The sequence below is a fragment of the Gracilinanus agilis genome, chromosome 3 (genome assembly GCF_016433145.1).
Source record: "Gracilinanus agilis isolate LMUSP501 chromosome 3, AgileGrace, whole genome shotgun sequence".
Taxonomy (NCBI): Eukaryota; Metazoa; Chordata; class Mammalia; order Didelphimorphia; family Didelphidae; genus Gracilinanus; species Gracilinanus agilis.
In genome coordinates this window covers 8,274,456-8,289,861 of record NC_058132.1, presented here as the reverse complement: position 1 = coordinate 8,289,861, position 15,406 = coordinate 8,274,456, and the positions used below count along the sequence as shown (strand labels likewise).

Here is a 15,406-nt window from a genome sequence, read left to right as displayed (position 1 = left end):
CTCTCTCTCTCTCCCTCTCTCTGCCTCTCTCTCTGTCTCTCTCCCTCTCTCTATTTCTCTCCCTCTCCTCTGTCTCTCTCTTCTCTCCCTCTCCTCTCTCTCCTCTCTGTCTCTGTCTCTCTCTCTCCTCTCAGTCTCTCTCTCTCTCTCAGTCTCTCCTCTCTGTCTCTCTGTCTCTCTCCCACCTCCCTCCAGTCCCTCACCGCCTTTACGGTTTTCTCTCCTCATGCCTGGGTTAGACACACTTGCCTCTCAGAGCCCCGCTTTGTGGCCAATAGAGAAATCCTTCCCCTTTGCTGGGGCCACATTTTTCCCTCAACATCCTTCTATGGGGAAGAGCAAGGCTTGGCCCAAGGCTATGTGGGGGGCTGAGCCTGGGAGGACAGACCCCGAGGAGCCATCTTCTCGCCACCCCAAAAGCGTGAGTGGCCCCCTGCAGAAGCCTGTGAAGGAGAGCCAAGGCCAGCCCTCTGGGCTCTGTCTCAGGTCCTGTGCTGGTGCTTCTAGGATAGGCCCCCTAGACCCAGCCTGGCCCCCTGACAGTGAATGTGCTTCTGGGGGAGACGTTCTCCCGGGGCCAGGCCTGTCCCATCAGCCTCCCTCAGGGTTCTCGGCACCCTGACAGCAACAGGGAGTCCATGCTACGCTATCAAGCCACCGTTCCCATTTGGGGTCCATGAACTCGAACCCTGCTCTGTCAGATTAGCTTTTACAAAAGGATGCTGACAAACATCCGCTTTCCCAGACTCCTTCTGGGCATCATCTCCTTCCTCATGTCAGGGCTGGGGAGGTCAGAGGGATGAGGGAGGCTCATGGTTTAGTTTAGTTGTTAAGGCAGCTGGCTAGGTGCAGGATGGGCTTTTAGACTCCGAAACAGCAAGCCCTGAGTTCCAATCCAGCCTCTGGCACATTTTGACTGTGTGATCTGAGGCAAATCACTCAACACCTCTGTGCCTCAGTTTCTCCATATGAAAAATTGGGGTTTAATAGGCCTATCTCTTAGGGATGGTGTGAGGACAAAATGTACTGTGAAGCCTCACTGGAGGCCCTCTTGGTTATTGTGTCCCATCTGTGTGAAGCCTGAAGCCTGGCTGGCCTTGTACCCTCTCTCATACCTGCCTGGGATCCCAGGAATCCCTCTAAAATCAGCCTCCAGGCTTGCCTCTAGAATCAGCCTCGAGGGAGGAAGGAAGGAAGGAAGGAAGGAAGGAAGGAAGGAAGGAAGGAAGGAAGGAAGGAGACAGCCACAGGGATGGTTTGATATACCAGCAGCCATTGTGGGAAATTCCAGGATGAGACCATGATTTAAAAGTCTAGACCAGGGCCAAGAGAGGCATAAAGCAGGGAGGAGGACAAGCATTTAAACAGCACCTTGGGGGCAGCTGGGTGGCTCAGTGGATTGGGAGCCAGGCCCAGAGACCCAAAGTCCTAGGTTCAAATTTGGCCTCAAACACTTCCCAGCTGTGTGACCCTGGGCAAGTCACTTGACCCCCATTGCTTAGTCCTTACCACTCTTCTACCTTGGAACCAATACACAGAATTGATTCTAAGGCGGAAGGTAAGGGGTTAAAAAATTAAACAAACAAATAAATAAACAGCCCCTGCTCTGGGCCAAGCACTTTTTTTCAAATGTGATCTAATTTGATCCTCACAATATCCCTGGAAAGTATGTGCTGTTATTATGCCCATTTTGCAGTTGAAAAAAATGGATGCAAATAGAGTTTAAGTGACTCACCCAAGGTCACGAAGCTAGCAAATATTTGAGACTGACTTTGAATTTAGATCTCCCTGAATGGAGGCCCAGAGCTTGAGCAGAGGCCCCAGGAAGAACTCAGCGATGGCAGGAGCTGGAAAAGCTTTGCAGAGGGACATTCTGGAACGATGGAGCCACAGAGAGTCAATGAATACTTCTTCAGACCTTGCCCATTGGATGGGTGTTCCCTCTGTTTCCAAGTCTTTGCCATTGCAAAAAGAATTGCTAGAAATCCTATTGACCTGGTGGGCTCTCACCCTCTCTCTGGCCTCTTTGGCCTCCAGGCCGGGCAGGGGGATTCTGGGCCAGAGGACAGGCACTACTGGGTCTTGGAGAGTCTCCTCGCCGCCCTTGACTCAAGGGCATTCCAACAATTGGCTACCTCTAAGCCCCGCACCAGCCTGTCCTCCCTCTGCTCTCCTCCGAGGGCACCCAGTTCTTCTGCAGAGAAAATGCCAGCCGCGATCATGGGGCACAACAGCTTAGCCTGACTTAGAAGGGCCTTTGCATCTCTGGACTCAACCAGGTTTGGCTTCTCCATATGGGTGCCTTTTGGGAAAGGATTGTCAGAGCAGTTTCAGCCTTCGCTGCTACTAAGCCGCCATCTTGGTGCTGTCCCTAGAAAGTCTTCCTGGACTGTCTTGTGTGTCTTTATGTTAGTGGTCCTAATCAGAAGCTCTGTGAAAGCTCTCACTTTTCCACTTACTATCCTTTAAATATCTTTATTATTAAGGTATGGGTCTACTTCTACCAATCAACAGAAGAACATGCTTAGGTGGCAGGATTTGGGAAGATTTGAGTTCAAATCTGCCTCCAGACACTTACTTTCTGGGCAAGTCACTTCACACCAGTTTGCCTCGGTTTCCTCATCTGTAAAATGATCTGGAGAAGGAAATGGCAGAGCACGCCAGTATCTTCACCAAGAAAACTCCAAATGGGCTTCCAAAGAGTTGGACGTGATGGAAATGACCAAATGACAATAAAACTTACCAATAGCTTGTTTTTGAGAAGAGTACTTGCAAACTTCACTCACTTCCTATGAGGATTGGTCCCACCAAGCGCTCCGCCATTTGGGCCATGAGTGTGAAAGCTCCCATAATCTATCCAAAGTCATAGCTAAAGAGGAGACGGCCAGCTGGATCCTTTAAGTGCCTTTCTGCCACTCATCCACCAGAGCCAGTTAGGAGCCGTCTTTGCCAGTTTCGATGGTGGTCCTGGGCATTCTCCTTCCACATCCTTCCTGGCTATCTCAGAAGCAGACTTCTATCAGCCCAGGACATGGAGGCACTCTATGCGCGCCAGTCTACTCTACACCAGGAGGCCGCCATGTTTTTCAGTCACATATGCAGGATGCTACAACTCAAGCGCTTCAGTATCCATCGTTTTCAGAGATGGCTCAGTGTTTCCCCACATCAACACTCAAATACGAATGCAGGGCATGAACATGAGCAGTTTCACAGTATTAACAACGCTTCGTTGCATGATTGTATTTGGCTTAATCCAATATCGTAGCAATAGGCACGAATGAGAATCATAAAAACAGAACGAGCCACTTTTCCACGCACCAAATAGAATGATTTGGGATCCAGCAGCTTTTAAAACACGAGCGGAAATGCAGAGCAATAAGACTCAGCAATAAAATAACAATTTTTCCATGGGAGAAGCAGAGAGGGAGTGAAACCTAACTAGTCTGAGGATGCGCTTTATACTTAGAGAATATTAAAAAAACAAACAAACAAAAAAAAAACCACCCAAATCTATTAAAAGAGAGAGCCAGGGATTCTCTGAGATATTCCCTGAGAAGCTATTCCAGGACATAAGCAAGAAAGAAACAAAATGATCCAACCTCTAAAGCAGTGATTCCCAAAGTGGGTGCCACCGCCCCCTGGTGGGCAGTGCAGGGATCAAGGAAGGCAGTGATAGCCACAGGTGCATTTATCTTTCCTATTAATTGCTATTAAATTTAAAAAATTAATTTCCAGGGGGATAAGTCATATTTTTTCTGGAAAGAGGGCGGGAGGCCAAAAAAGTTTGGGAACCACAGCTCTAAAGGAACTCTGCTCGCTATAGGGAGAGAGAAAAGGCTGACGGAAATGGGATTCACACCATGGGAAAGTAAAGTCCTCTTTTGAGGTGCCAAAGGAAACTATCACTAATGGTCAACAGGGAGTAAACCCATTTATGCAGGCAAATAGAAATGAGGGAAAGTCTACAGATGGGAAGATGATGAAGGCTACAAGTCAAACCCTGGAGCTCCTTAGCAGAGATCAGATCCCAGCTCAAACCAGGAAAGGGAAAGTGATCTCACCTAGGGGGAGTGTGGATGACTAGTCCAGCTCCCATCTGCCCCAGGATTCAAATATTCTCTCTCTCTCTCTCTCTCTCTTTCTCTCTCTCTCTCTCTCTCTCTTTCTCTCTCTCTCTCTCTCTCTCTCTCTCTCTCTCTCTCTCTCTCTCTCTCTCTCTATCTATTGCTAAAGTTTCTGCAGTAAACTGAAGTCTTCCATGACACACAACACAAGGATATCCTTCTACAGAATTGCCCGAGACCTCAAGGGAAGCAAGGTTGCATTTGTAAGGTTATCTTCCAAGAGAATTCTAAACCAGAGGTCAACCAACTATGATCCAAGGACTAAATCCAGGCTGCCACCCTTCCTGGGAGATGCCTTGGCTTGTGCATGCATTGGATTTCAGCGAGGCGCAGTTCCACGGTCAAAGTCCAGCGGCAAGACAAAAGTCAGGACATCACTGAGAGCCTGTTTTTGTACCTGATCTGTATAAATCCATTAAAATTTTATTTTAAAATACAAAAACTCTATTTGGCTCATGAAGAGAAATAGCGGCAGATGTCAAAAGAGGGCAAGAGATTGCTTCTCTCTCCAAATTTTTCCACAAATAATTAAAAATAACACCTCAGAGTGAACATAAAGGCAGCAGAAATAGTTGAGCCAGGTGAGGGGGCAGCTGGGTGGCTCGGTGAATGGAGAGCCAGACCTAGGGATGGGAGGTCCCAGGTTCAAATCTGGCCTCAGACACTTCCTAGCTGTGTGACCCTGAGCAAGTCACTTAACCGCCATGGCCTAGCCCTGACTGCTCTTCTGCCTTAGAACCAATAAACAGTATTAATTACAGCTATCCAATCGATAAACAATAAGCCCTGGGGGTAGCTGTGTAGACAGAAGCCTTCCACCTCTCAGCTTGGCTAAAATGACAAATGTTGGAGGGGATAGGGAAAATGGGGACACTGATACACTGTTAGTGGAACTGTGAACCGATCCACCCATTTTGGAGAGCAAAGCGGAATTATGCCCAAGAGCAGCACCTCTGTTAAGCCCTTCCCGGGGGTTGCTGAGATAAAATGAGATGAATTCGGAAAGCCCTTTGCAAAGCTCACGGTATTCTAGGAATGCTCGCCATTCCCGTGACAGAGACTCATCGGAGTGATTGGAGATGGCTCCAAGAGGAACGCGGAGCTTCGTGCCTTCTGGCACAGATCTGAGAGATTCGAGAGGGAAATGGTAAACCACTTCTCTGTCTGCCAGAAAACCCCAGAAGGAGTCTCGAAGACATGACTGAGAAGAGACTCAACAATGGCAACATTGGAGAGACATTGGAGTCTGTGAAGCTTGTGGCACTGCGCCCAGGAAGGGGCTGCAGGAAACTCCAGAATTGTATTGTATCCTACTCATTGTCTTCATCAGATTAGGAATAATGTCGTGAAACCGGATGGGTGGCATCTGGCCCAATGACCATAGTTTGCCCATCACTGTCCTAGAGTATCTGCCCTTCCATGGGGAATGATGGGCACGGTGATGAGTTTGCACGATGAGGGGAGAGGGGAAACAGACAGAGAGGCTGGGGAGGTCTTTCTTGGAAATATGGGAATGGATTTAAGGGTCCTCAAACTCCCATATTCCAGAACAGAATTAGTTTCTTGATTTCTGATGACAGATTTTATACCAGGATGAGTCCAGATTCTAGGAGACGAGAGGAGTACATTTTCAGACCTGGGAAGCTTTATTATCCCAGCACCAGGAGAGAAAGAATCATTGATGCCCTAACTGGGCTTAGTGGAATTTGCTCTTTGAGGCAAAATCTCGTGGGACTGTGATGTGATAGTATTTATATATGTGCTTCTCAGAAGGAGAATTATTATGGGTGGAATGTCTATGTCTAGGTGAGCTGAAGGACCCCTTTGGCATGGCTAAAGGTAGGATTATCTTGACTTGGTTTCCCCATTATGACGCTTCCATTTGAATAGACATGTTTTCCACCTAATTCAATTCTGAGTCTGACTTTGACATCCTGGCCATGGAAGTGGGGTTTTGGATGACCGACTCCTCCAGAAACTTTACTAAGACTTTTGTATGAACTCAAAACAAGGCTGGAGAGAGCTGTGTTGTCATTCTGTGGCCTTTGGACCCAAAGGTTTGGACCCAAAGGACCTGCTTTGCTATTGTTTCTATCATATTTTGCTTCTTTTCTCATAGCAAAACGCAGTGGAAGTTTGTCATTGCAATATTGAATCCAATTATTGGAGTAAGGTAGCCTGGTGGCTCAGTGGATTGAGAGCCAGACCCAGAGTAGGGAGGTCCTGGGTTCAAATCTAGCTTCAGACACTTCCTAGCTATGTGACCCTGGGCAAGTCATTTGACCCCCATTGCCTAGCCCTGACCACTCTTCTGCCTTGGAGCCAATACCTAGTATTGATTCTAAGACAGAAGGTAAGAGTTTAAAACAAAACATAACATAACAAAACAATTATTGGAGTAATACTAAGATACCTAAATTACTGTAATAAGCTACTGTCATAAGTAAGAATTGTTACTGTACTGTAAATAAGTATGAATTACTGTCATAAGTAAGAAAGATCTTCTGGTCAAAGGACACAAACAGGTAGTTCTCAGACAAAGTAATTAAAGCTCTTTATAGTCACGTAAAAGCATGCTTTAAATCACTTATTTATGAGAGAAATGCAAATTAAAACAACTCTGAGGTATTACTCCACACACCTATCAGATTGACAGTCATAAAAGAAAAGGGAAATGACAGAATTTGGAGAAAAGTGGGAAAACTGAGACACTGATGTACTACTGGGGAGTCGTGAGCATATTCAGCCAGTCCAGAGAGCAATTTGGACCTATGCCCAAAGAGTATAATAAAACCTTTGACCTGGTACATACCCATTACTCCATTTGTATCCCAAAGAGATAAAAAACAAAAAGGAGAAAGACATATGCACAAAAATATTTAAAGCAGCTCTTTTTGTAGGGGTCGAGGATGGGAAAATGAGGGGGCATCCCTTGATTGGGGATTGGCTGAACAAATTGGGGTATATAATAGTGTCGGAATCCTTTTGTGCTGTAAGAAATGATGAGCAGGATAGTTTTAGGAAGAGCTGGAAAGATCCCCGCCTGAACTGATGCAGAGTGAAATAAGCAGAACCAGGAAAACACTATATACAGTAACAGCAATATTGTGGAATGATCAACTGTAACAGACTTAGCTACTCTCAGCAATACAATGATCCCTGACAATTCTGAAAGATTTAGGACAAAGACTGCTCTCCACCTCCAGAGAAAGATCTGTTGGAATCAAATGCAGATCAAAGCATGTGATTTTTCACTTTAGTTTATATGGGTTTTTATGTTGGAGTTTTGGTTTTACATAATTATTTTCTCACAAAAATGAACAATATGGAAGTATGTTTTGCTTGAGAAGACGTGTATAACCTAGATCAAATTGCTTACCATCTCCAGGAGAAAGGAGGAAAGGGAGTGAGGGAGACAATCTGGATCTTATAACTTCAGAAAACCCATGTGGGAAATTGTTATTACGTGTAATTGGGAAAATAAAATATCTTTCAAATAAAAATGAAAAAATATGAAAGAAAAGAAAATGAGGGGATGTACATCAGTTGGGGAATGGCTGAGTAATTTATAGTATATGGTTATAACAGGATACTATTTTGCTGTAAGAAATGACAAGTAGGAGAAGCTCAGAAAAGTCTGGAAGTTTACATGAACCAAAGCAGAGTAAAGTGAGAGGAATTGGGAGAACCACTGTGACAGCAATACTATATGATGAACAACTGTGAATAACAGCCATTCTCAGCAATATAACGATCAGAAACAATCCCAAAGGACACATAATAAAAAATGTCATCTGCTTCCAGAGAAAGAATGAGTGAGGATCTGAATCCAGATCAAAGCCAATTTTTTTCGCTTTCTTAAATTTTTTGGTTTGGGTTTCTTTCAACAAAAGGATTAATATGGAAAAACATTTTGCATGATTGTACATGTAGAATCTAGATTGGATTGTTTGCCACATCAGTGGGCAGGGAGAGTGGGGGGCAGGAGAAAATTTGAGACTCAAAATTCTTTGGAAAATGTCGAAAAATGTTTTTACATGTAATTAGGGAAACATAACATTAAAAAAAGAAAGAAAGATCTTGCTGTTTTGATCTGAATTTGTCGTCATTCCGAAGCCTAAGCAGGAGTTCAAGTAGCTCTTGATCTATCTTATGTATAAGATTAAGTCTTGGAGTATTTTACTCTTTCAAAATGATATGGAAACAATGTGAACTGGAGAGACCTCCAGGAAGTGATGCAGAATGAAAGGAGCAGAGCCAGAAGAACATTGTACACAGAGACTGATACACTGTGGTAAAATCGAATGTAATGGACTTGTGTACTAGCAGCAATGCAATGACCCAGGACAGCTTTGAGAGATTTATGGTAAAGATGCTACCCACATTCAGAGGAAGGACTGCAGGAGTGGAAACACAGAAGGAAAACAATTGCTTGAACACATGGGTGGATGCGGACATGGTTGGAGATGTAACACTAAACTACCACACAAATGCAACTATCAATAATATGTAAATAAGTCTTGTTTGATCACACATGTTAAAACCAGTGGAAATGCGAGTTGGATATGGGGGAGGGGAGGAAAGGGGGGTGAAGGGGAAAGCAAAAACAAGAATCATGTAACCATGGAAAATCTTTCTAAAAAAATAAAATATTATAGTCCTTAAGAAAATAAAAATAAAATAAAGGAGAGTCTATTGATTCTTAAAAAATGATATGGAAACAATTAGACAAAGGTAAAGGAGTTTGTGAAACAAAAATGGAAATGTGTTCATTTCTAAGTTTAAAGGACAGAAGTTCAAGGCAGTTATCTTAACAGAGAATAATTTATGAGCCATCTTGTGTTACCTTAATGGGAAATCTGATTTTACTTGGGGGTGTTATTGAAAACCTCAATTAAAACCTGTGTGTAGTCCTGAAATACAGACAAACTACTCAAGAATTACTTTAGGGGCAACCAGGTAGTAAAGTGGATAGAGTGCCAGGTCTGGAATCAGGAAGACTTGGGTTCGAATCTGACCCAGACCCTTCCTAGCTGTGGGTCTTGGGCAAGTCACTTAACCCCTATTGCCTAGTTCTTGCCACTCTTCTGTCTTAAGATTGATACTAAGGCAGAAGGTAAGAGCCTCCCCAAAAAATTACCTTAAAGAAATTCCCATTGTTCAAAAGGGCTTCTGAGAGCAGGAGTCTATGTTCATGTAAAGTCTATGTCCATTTAAACACGGTGAATGACTGAACATGTTTTACTACAGACAACTCGTTTCTGAATACAATTTGGGAGTTTGGTTTTTGATGCATCTCATCCCAGGGCTTTTGTGGTTTGGAGTTGACGGAGCATCTTAAAGCAAATTCATTTGTGTAACTCAGGGATAAAAAGCTTCGACTAACAACAAGTACTGGAAGTACTGCTAACTAGGTATTAGTGTATGGGATTAGATCCTTAAAGAATATCTTGGAAAAGGACATTTTCAGAAAACAGCAAGATAAGCAAATAAAATTATTCCAATGGAATATACAGGCCTTGAGAATGTCAAATGATAATGTCTAGAAAAATGGGTTCAGGATTTTACATATAAAATTGCACGAATAATTGTAAAGAAGAAGATAGAGAAAGCAAGTGGTATGGAGTGGCTGAAATTCTCTGAATTTTCAAGTAAACTATGGGTTCCTAAATGGGTTCCTCTTCTTAGAGCTCTATTGTCAATAGGATCAGAACCACAAAGTTTGGGCTGCTTTCCACTACATGACCTAGCCGCTGTGAAAAGCTAATTTAGGGGGGTTTATTAAATTGTACTGAGTCCCTTTACTGACAGATTTGGAAGAATTACCTAGGATGATGCAGGTGACTTGCAAGCAGAGAAGAAAATCCAGTGGGAAGACACTACTCCAGAGCTGCCCAAGGAGAAAGCTTATGTGGAGATGTCCAGGGAAATCCTGGGCTGAATAAATATATGGGACATCTGGGACTCGAGATAAAATGTGCTGATTAACTGAATACTGGGTGTGGGTTACTTTGGGAAGCCAATAAGAGAATAGATAAAAATCTGAGACTCCTCTTTTGACCCCTTTTGTGATCCTTGTGATTTCTTGTTGAAAAGTATTGTGACCTTATTGAAAAACTTTAAGTTCCTAGCAAACCTGAATTTAAAGGGTTAACACTATTCCCCTTTGACCAGGAATGCTACTGCCTGGTATAGCCAAGGCCAAAATCTTAGTGAGGGCAATTGGACCCTTAGAGGGATACTCCTCAACTTGGCTTCCTGATAAGAACCCAGTCAAAATTCAGCCTTGGCCTTGGTCTATTCTGAAGCCAATGTTTTGTGTTTTGATGTGACATAATTTGTAACTTCTGTGCATCAGCAAAGTTTTGGGGGGGTTCTTTTGTGTGAAACGAGTCTTGAAATATATATAATAAACTCCATGCTCCTGGAGCCAGAGCTGGAAGCATGAGGTAAAAGACAACTCCCTTGTTCTGACCTTATTTCCTTATCAACTAAACTGTCCTTATCAGATTATCAGAGATGATAAAGAGATCTCGACAGGTTACCAAGTTACAGAGAGAACTGATGCTATTTGACATTGGTGATCATTATTTTAATACATTTGTCTTCCATTTCATGGTATTTATGGTTACTGAGTTTTCTTAGTAACCTTGCATGTACAGCTCTCTTCTAAAATAGGTACCTGATGCATCTTCTAAATGTAACATGCCTTAGTTTACAAATAGAGCCCATTTAATATGATTTCTCTCCCTGGAGGATACATAGGATTGTGTATCTAAATTTATTCAACTTTATGACATTGATGGAAACATGGAATTATGATTTGTGAGCCACAGCTCACTTGTTTCCTGTTGTGATTTTAAAGTCCCCCCTAGTTTATGACCACTAGGGCTAACTCAAATTAATTTGGCACAACCAACAAAGATTAGGATGATACAATTGAGGTTGGAACTAAAATCTAATACCAAATGTGGTGCTGCCTCATAAATTATTTTTATATGCTTTCTTTTTTGAATTTGGAAATTTTTAATTAATGAATTAAGAATATTTTTACATGGTTACAAGATTCATGTTCTTTTCCTTCTCTCCCCCCATCCCCTCCTGTAGCCCCCACACAATTCCACTGGGTTTTACATGTGTCATTGACCAAGACCTATTTCCATATTATTGATATTTGCACTAGTGTGCTCATTTAGAGTCAATATCCCCAATCATATCCCCATCCACCCATGTGATCAGGCAGAAAAACACAGTTGTTTTTCTTCTGTGTTACTGCTCCCACAGTTCTTCCTCTGAATATGGAGAGAGTCCTTTCTCATAAGTCCCTCAGGGTTGTCCTGGATCATTGCATTGCTGCTAGTAGAGAAGTCCATTACATTCGATTGTACCACAGTGTATCAGTCTCTGTATACAATGTTCTTCTGGCTCTTCTCCTTTCACTCTGCATCAATACTTGGAGGTCATTCCAGGTCACATGGAATTCCTCCAGTTTTTTTATTCCTCTGAGCACAATAGTATTCCATCACCAGCAGATACCACAATTTGTTCAGCCATTCCCCAATTGAAGGGCATTCCCTCATTTTCCATTTTTTTTGCCACCACAAAGAGAGTGGCTATAAATATTTTTATACAAGTTTTTTTCCCTATTATCTCTTTGGAGTATAAACCCAGCAGTGATATGGCTGGATCAAATGCCCCATAAATTATGGTTAGCAACAAACAGTGGAATTATTGAAGAATTATCTGAATGTATCCATAATTTCCATTCCCTTTGGAGAATCTTGGGTAGTGTGAACTAATGGAAAATGAAGTGAGTAGAGGAGGAGAATGATTTATCCATTAATAACAAACAATACTGTAAAGAAAACAATTTTGAAGGACTCGAGTACTCAGATCTAAGCAACGACCAATGACACTGCTCCCACCCTGATGCAGAACTCTATCACTTAATGCTTTGATTCCTGAAAGCCTGCTGGTGAGTCTGCCTGTTTCAAGTCTCATCCCACTTCGATCTTTGTCTGCTGTCTCCCTATGCATTTTTGGACAGTCACCTTTTGGAATAGTCGACCAGAAGGCTCTATTTTGCTCTTTTAGGTGCCATATAAAGGTATCAATCTTACATAATTGCCATAACAAGGTAATATATGTAAAGCACTTTACATACCTAATAGAACAATGTATCTGGTATCCTTTTAGGTTCTCCTCCAACCCCCACAATGGGTTCCCCTGAGGAGAAATACCCTAACTTCAATGTACTCTGTAGAGCCCAGAGCCACACTTCTAAAATTATAGCATTATGAGCCCCCACTGGTGAGTTTACTCTTAATGATCAGCAAAATGAACTCAAAGGAAAGGCTTATACAGTTGATTCACACTGTCTTGATTTCCTTCCACTATATATATATATATATATATAGAGAGAGAGAGAGAGAGAGAATTTTCTGTTAATTTCTGTCAATATTTTGGTCATTTATCTACGGGAGAATGGCTCTGGGACTTCTGGATTTAAATCCATTCTTTTTTTTATAATTTTTTTAACCCTTACCTGCCATCTTGGAGTCAATACTGGAGTTAATCCATATAGTCTAGGCCCTTGGTTAAGGGTCTCTTCTAAGCAATCGGTACAGATGGTCCAGTTTCCCAACCTCATAGGGCTAGATTTAAACAAAGCACTAAGATTTCCTCCCAGTTCCCACCATCAAGTAAAGTTTTCTCACAGGACAGAAATTGTCTTTTTAAATTCTTGATTCTCCCTCTCTGGAGAGGGATCAGAAACAGGTAGATATCTAGAAAGGAAGAGAATGTCAAAGTAAAATATATCATTATCCATCTTAAAATATTTATGCAAAATTCACAATTTAGGGTTCTTTTCATGAAGCAAAATTAAAAATTAATTCAATTAATTTTAATTAAAAATGTAAAAATTAATTTAAAAAATTAAAATATTTTTAATCCAAGTGTAAAATATTATTTTGTTGTTATTCAGTCATGCCTGATGCTTTGTGACCCATCTGAGGTTTTCTTGGCAAAGATACTATAGTTGTTTGCCACATCCTTCTCCGGCTCATTTGATAGATGAGAAAACTGAGACAAACTGGGTTAAATGACTTGTCCAAGATAACACAGCTAATGTCTGAGGCCAGATTTGAACTTGGGTCTACCTGACTCCAGGTCCAGCGCTCCATCTGCTACACCACTTATCTGTCCAGTAAAACCATCTCTTTCTTCTTATTGAATTTCGTCTTGGTACATCCAGCCCAGTGTTTTAGCCTGTCAAGATCTTCTTGGATGCTGACTGCCATTTCATGGGTCAGCTGTCCCTTCAGGCTACGTACCACATACACATCTAATGGATGTGCTATCTAGGCCTTTATCCAAGTCAAAATAAAAATGTCAACTACCAGAGGTCAGGCGCAGAGCCCTGGGGCCGACCACTGGAGACCGGCTACCAAGTTGACATGAAACCATGCAGTCCAACCATCCAGTAATTCCTGAATCTATCTACATGTATGCTAGCAGGTGGGCTGCATCTCTCCATCTTTCCTAGAAGAATAATGAGGTTAATTTAATTTAATTTATAAAAAACATCTCCATCTAATCCCTCCTCAACATACGCTGTAACAGGACTCCTGGAGCCTGTGGGGCCGGAGAGCACAGCACGCTTCACACAAGGGCACCACACGTGAGTTAAATTCGCATCGTACAATCCTAGGGATTTCTGGCGATGGGACAGGAGCTAGGACAGAAAGCACTTGGGTGGGGGACACTTGGGTGCCTCCACAGCAGGCTCTGCTCATTCTGCCCTGATGGCCCTGGATTCTTGAAGGTCAGAAGTGGAGCCCAAGCTCTGGCCAGTCTTGGCGAGCTAGAAGGCGTCGGACGTTGGCCAAGTGATGGATGGTGGGTCTGTCGTCCGAGGACCAGCCCAAGGCCTGAGAGACTCACGACCGCCGTCGTCACCTCAGCTTTCTTTCTCCCCGCGTGGGCTGCCTCTCGGGACCTCTGCCAGACCAGCCTTCCTGATGCACAGATCTGGTCTTATTTCCAAGGGCTTCGGTGGCCAGCGGCCAAGTCAGCGTGGCTGAATTTTAAACTCTCCTCTAATATTCGAGGCCCTCCCTTCCTCCTCCTCAGTTTGGTGCCTGGTTTTCTCGCTGGTCTGGCCACACACTTCGGCCCAACTCCATATCCAACTCCGTTCAGGCCATTCCAAAATCCCTCCTCCAAATCGCCTTAATGCCAAGTGCCTTTCCTCTGCTCGCTGTCGCTAATGTAGCTTGTCTGTCTCCTGTTTGGGCAGACATGTTTGCCATTTGTCTCTCCTTTGGACTGTGAACTCCTAGAGCGCAGGCTCTGCCTCTTCCTTCCTTGGCATCTACAGCACGTGGCACGGAGCTAAGCACCCACTACAGGGTGTTCTGTTGGCGTCGTTGTTCAGGCCCGTTTTAGGTGTTTTCTCAGCAAAGATACTGGCATGGATTGCCATTTCCTTCTCCAGCTCTTTTGACAGATGAGGAAACTGAAGTAAATAGTAGTTAAGTGACTTGCCCAGGGTCACACAGCTATCTGTCTGAGGCTGGATTTGAACTCAGGTCTTCCTGACTCCAGGCCCATGGCTCTATCCACTGTGACATCCTATAGTACTTAATAAATGCTTATTGACTCATTGATCTGCTACTGAGGATTTCATTGAAGAGCTCAAGATTCTGGAGGTAAAAGCCTACCAGTTGCAGCAGTCAGTTACCAGGGTCCTCCTGGACCTCTTGACCTCATTAGTCTTGCCCAGAATTTGGCACTAAGAGGCTGCCTGGAACTCTCACAGGCTTGTTCATCCCACTTTTGGACTTTGGGGAACAAGAGAACATCTAAGGGAATCGGGAGATTACGGGGCAGTGGCTGCTTCTACAGAGGCTAAGATGACGGGACTCCAAGGACAAATGGTTTGGATGAATCCACAGGAGTGTTTGAGCTAACATGCTACTGAAACCCGTTTGGACTGGGGGCCAATGCCAGCGGCCTTCATTTCTCCCCTTCCTTCTTTTTCCTTTGTGAAGGTCTGCTTCTGAACTATTCTAGCTTGTTTCTTTCTTCCTTCCTCTCTTTCTTTCTTTCTTCCTTTCTTTCTTTCCTTCCCTCCCTCCCTCCTTCCTTCCGTTCTTTCTTTCTTTTTCATCCTTCCTTCCTTCCTTCCTTCCCTGCCTCCTTCTTTCCCTCCCTCCTTCCTTCCTTATTTCTTTCTTTCCTTTCCTTCTTTCTTTCTTTTTCATCCTTCCTTCCTTCCC

The 15,406-nt window shown here is 43.3% G+C and overlaps 1 protein-coding gene across 1 annotated transcript in view; it reads left to right on the top strand.

Annotated features, from left to right (window-relative positions):
* Window positions 1–15,406, top strand: part of LOC123240711 (D-box binding PAR bZIP transcription factor) — a 28,211-nt gene that overhangs the window by 9,602 nt on the left and 3,203 nt on the right. The gene's annotated exons all lie outside the window — the stretch shown is intronic.